Here is a 4,965-nt window from a genome sequence, read left to right on the forward strand (position 1 = left end):
GCCTTGGAGGAGATTATGTTGAGAAATAAAAAAAAAAAATTCTTAAAAACGTTGTTTTTCTTGGTCAGGCCGGAAACTTATCAATCCACCCTCGTATACCTAAAACATCATCGCAGGTGGTTTTAAGCATCGTATTAAATTAACTTATAACATCCTTATCTCATCAGTTACTTGACTTAGGCCGTGGCTATCATATAAAATCGGGTTCACTCGAGTAAAAGTTAGAAAAAATAATAATAAATGTCTGTCTTACATTAAAGCCATTTGATGAGTGCGTCACGTGACTAAATTCCTACTTTGCTGAAACTTTTTTTATTTCCTAACTTATTTTCACACGATGCGCCACATCGAGTTAATAGTTTTTGGATAATAAATAAGAATCATTAAGACAGGTGGGTCTGGCCCTAAATTTTAATAATTATGAACTTGATGTGGCGCTTTGTGTCAAAATAAGTTAGGAAATAGAGAAAGTGTCGGTAAGGTATGAATCGGCTGACATGACCACTCGTCACATGGCCTTAATGCAAAGCCGTTTTATCATTAGGAAAAAATGACCGATAATAACACTGCTTGCAAATTTTTGTATCAAATTTGTTTATAACAATTAAAATAGCTCAATAAGTAAATGATTTGAATTGTGTTCGTCTCCATGCATTTATTTGGGCCATTATAAAACTTACATAAGCATCTATTAAAGCGTCAATGTTTTTAAATAAAAAATGTAAATTTTTTTTCTGCAGAAATCCTGGCGATCTTACGCTAATACCAATATACGCGAAAATAGACACAAAAATTTTCTAAAGTGCAACGACTTGTAGAGACTTAATTTGTACACAGAAAGTCTTAAGCGTGTCTTCTATCTCCCCTAGTTTGGGTAATTCTAGGGAAATTGAAGGTCTTTCTCAAATTATATAGATTTACACGGAAAAAGTAACAAAAACCTAATATCCTTTGCAGTTTTGCCTGCGAAATCAGTCACTTATCCCGTGTAGACAACTTTTTTTTGTGGGCCTGTGTGACCAGAACTTCTTTAGGTTTTTCCCTAGATTTTGCATCTAGAGAGAAAATTGTAAAAGCTCGAAAAATTTTGGTGGTCAAATTTAGATTAAGAGTGCAAAACTGCAGAGAAAATACCATTTGTCTTATTTTTTGCTATATAAGTCAGTATCACATGCGCAAGACCTTCAATTTCCCTAGATTTTTCGTAGTTATATTAGTTCAATAGTACCTTGGACTAATACGCTTCGCATACATTAGAACTCTGTAGGTAAAAAAGTGGAACTGGATCTCTTTATTTAATTTGTAATTTTATCGGTTTGAGTATAGAACCGACGCTATAGCAATACCGAACTACATCGATTAAGTAAGTATTGACATGGAGCAGTTCTTTATGTAGAACTCGCAACATTCATAAGTTGAATAACAGCTGTTCTAAAGCATCGAGTACATACTGCTCACATTAAAGTATCAAACAGCGCTAAGTGAGGCAAAGCGAAACTCGACTCGTTCAATGTTTTCATATGGGAAATGTCGGCGTCTAAACAGCAGTTCGTCGATATGAGTATACGGGTAGATTTTCTCGCTATGCTTCGCTCCTTTCGACTAGGCTGGTTCGAATAACGACGAACAGCGAGAATCGAACGAATCTGTAACGTAGGTGCTTCGCTTAAGCAGTATGCTGTGTTTGGGCGCCGGACAAAATTTGTTGGGAAAAATTAAACACTAATTATTTAAATATCAAATCTCGCGTGCTCTTAAATTTAAACGTCGCACGTCAATAATGAAAGCAACAAACATCTTTCATACAATAAAGTGCGAGAGTTAAGGTGATAAACAGTTAAAGTTACTATAATGCTGTAATGAGATAGTTGCAGATATAGAACACTATCGGATCAATCAAGGAACGCCAGCTGATCGAATGAAGTACGATTTGGATTGTTCGCAATGTAAAATGCAAGCCAACGTTAATGTAAATTTGTATGTCCTGCAACTACGCAACTTATCGCGCACCAGTATCAGTACGTGCTCAGTTGCAAACATAGATTATAATAATTATATACTTCCAGCATAAACGGAATTGATTGGGCTAACTTTTTAATTGTTATATTGTTATAAAATTCGTTTCGCGTTTAAAGTCGACAAAAACTTTAAAGTAAAATCTATTCTTCTATTATTTTACATTTTTCATTATCACGAGCTTTTCGCTTTAAAATTATGTTATACACAAATTAGAAAAATTTTTAAAAGATAACTAGTTTTTAGGTTACTAAATAAAAATTCTTGTACATAACATAAATACGAGAAAGCATTTTATTTTAAAATTTTAAAAACTTGAAAACAATATGTAGAAAAAAACCGCTGCCAATAAATTGGCACTAAGCTTCCTCAAACAACACTTTCACTTACAAGAAATATTTTATTAATCTAATAAAATACGTGAAAAAAATTTTTCTTAATTGGCCACAAAAAGTGAACCACTAAGTAAAATAAAAAATTGTTTTCTATGTATAAAACTAGAACAAAGACCGACAAAAATGAGAAGTTAAACGTCAAAATTGATCAAAAACTTTCCAAGACACGGCACTTTGAAAAAAATCACATAACCTCAAAATACTAGAAAACGGTTCATTCGAATTGACTCAAAATTGAAATCGATCAATAGAATCATGGAATCTACCTTTTCTGTAAGCTTTAATAAGAAATATTTATTTTTTCTCAGGTTATCGTGGAAAAACAAAAACGCATTTTTTTTACTTAACCTTAAAATTCTCAAAAACGAATAAATTAATAGGGCTAAAAATACAGTCAATTATACAACTTTTTATTACTTATCTTTTCGTGTAAACTTTTTGTTGTTATGGCAAATACAAGTCGAAATATTATGGTGATTTGAAAAAAAATGTAATAATAAAATACGCGAAAAAAATTAAATTTTTCAATTGGCCACAAAAAATGAACCACTCAATAAAATAATTCATTTTACTACTTATAAAATTAGAGGAAAGCCCGAAAAAAGTAGTACGTCAAACGTCCAAATTCATTAGAAACTTTCCAATATACGGCACTTTGGGAAAAAATCACATAACCTCAAATAATTAGAAAACACGCGCGCGTGTGTGTGTGTGTGTGTGTGTGAGAGAGAGAGAGAGAGCAGAGATTGTCTAAAAACACTATATTTCGACTCTACAACCTCAAAACATCTTTCTATGATGTTTTTTCGGAATCCAAAAAAGGTATATCACAAAGCTTCCTTTATGAGGAAGCAATAAATCAAAATCGTTTTTAGATTATAGGTTAACTGATGACGTACTGATACCGGTACGCGATAATTTACGTAGTTGCCGAACATACCGAGTTTTGAAAACAATCTAAATCTTACTTCATTCGATCAACTGGCGTTCCTTGATTGATCCGATAGTGTTCTATATCTGCAACTATCTGATTAGAGCATTACCGTAACTTTGATCCTTATCTACTGATGAACAAGACAACAATTATACTGTATTTTACGACAGAGCGCAGCAAGAACGAACGTAAGAAGAAGAGTTAGTAAGAGTGTGAGTCTGAGACAAACACAGATAAAAAGAATGTACTGTCAGTTAAGAGAAAAAAATATGATAATGACGATGATGATATCAATAACAGGCCACTAGGATCCTTCTTTAAAACAATCACACAACGCTTATATGTCTTTTGTTTCAATCGAACTGGTGTGCATTTCAATGAGTTAATACATGAAAAACAGGAGAAGATCTGGTTTCGTGAACCTGGTTTCTGCTTGTTTCTTTTTTGTTTGTTTATTGTTATTATCCATCAACTGTAATTATTTTTGCAATCGTTAATCTTTTACAGTCAGATAGCAAAATGTCTTATCGAGCAAAAAATACTTAGAATGTTGTAATCGTGATGATTTATCCTTCAGAGACAAACACATAAATGTTATGTCGACGATGCGACCAATGATGTGTCCAATTCGTTTGATGAGGAAGGAAACAATGAGTTTTCTAACTGGAGTATTTCTATGTAATTGTCATCACGAAATAAAGCTTGTAGTTGTTTCTTTACACAGTTTGAAATATTTTCTAGCTTTTTGATTATTCTGTGAATGGTAGAGTAACTAGGGTATAGTGAAGATTACCTCCACGTAGTGCGCCCTGGGTTTGGTGGCTCGGGTTAATTAGAAACAGGTTGAAATACAAGTAGTCCAGCGAACAAAGACCAAAAAGGTGCCTTTTCACCACAAAATTTTAGAATGAAAACGAGGTATGCCATGATGTAGTGTCCATGCCTGAGATGAAGGCCTATATGTTTGCAGGTACAAATATTTGTTCAGAACGAATTGTGCAATGTTCAAAGTTGGCAAAATCAAGTTTTTGGCAGATTGCGATCAACGTATGGATTTGCGAAAAAAAAGTTTAATCGTTAATTAAAGGAGTTACTAAGATCTTTAATTTGGTATGTCGCACATTGAGATTGTTTAATTCGTTCCCTCAAAAAGTAATGAAAACCGCTAAAAATGGCCTTTTTTCAAAATCCAGTTATTTTTGCGAAAAGTGCATGTACATCCATTAAAGTCTCTGAAAATGTGTGTTTTATGAAGCTGAAAATATATGCAAAATTTGAGCTCAAAATAATAAATACTTTTGAGAAAAGCTATTTGTTATTAAAAAAGGTACTGTTGTTTTGTTGGGGCTAACTTTTTTTTGGCTGGTCGCAAAGCCATAAAAGTGAATAAATTTTATTCCTGAAGAGTTATGGTGTAACGTACGCTTAGCCGCTAATTGATTTTTGAGTATTAAGCACGTTCAAAATGGCTGCGAAAAAATAGTAAGTGTTTTTCTCATAAACAAATGGAATAACTTTTATAATTTTCATCATCAACAATCGGAATTACAGTCAATGGAAACTTACTATTTGCACATGATTTTAAGATGAAAATATTTTCCGTGCGTTAATTGGGGGGGG

At 33.0% G+C, this 4,965-nt stretch overlaps 1 protein-coding gene across 1 annotated transcript in view; it reads left to right on the forward strand.

Annotated features, from left to right (window-relative positions):
- LOC117175598 overlaps positions 1–4,965 on the forward strand; it is a 250,587-nt gene that overhangs the window by 186,636 nt on the left and 58,986 nt on the right. The gene's annotated exons all lie outside the window — the stretch shown is intronic.

The sequence above is a fragment of the Belonocnema kinseyi genome, chromosome 6 (assembly GCF_010883055.1).
Source record: "Belonocnema kinseyi isolate 2016_QV_RU_SX_M_011 chromosome 6, B_treatae_v1, whole genome shotgun sequence".
Taxonomy (NCBI): Eukaryota; Metazoa; Arthropoda; class Insecta; order Hymenoptera; family Cynipidae; genus Belonocnema; species Belonocnema kinseyi.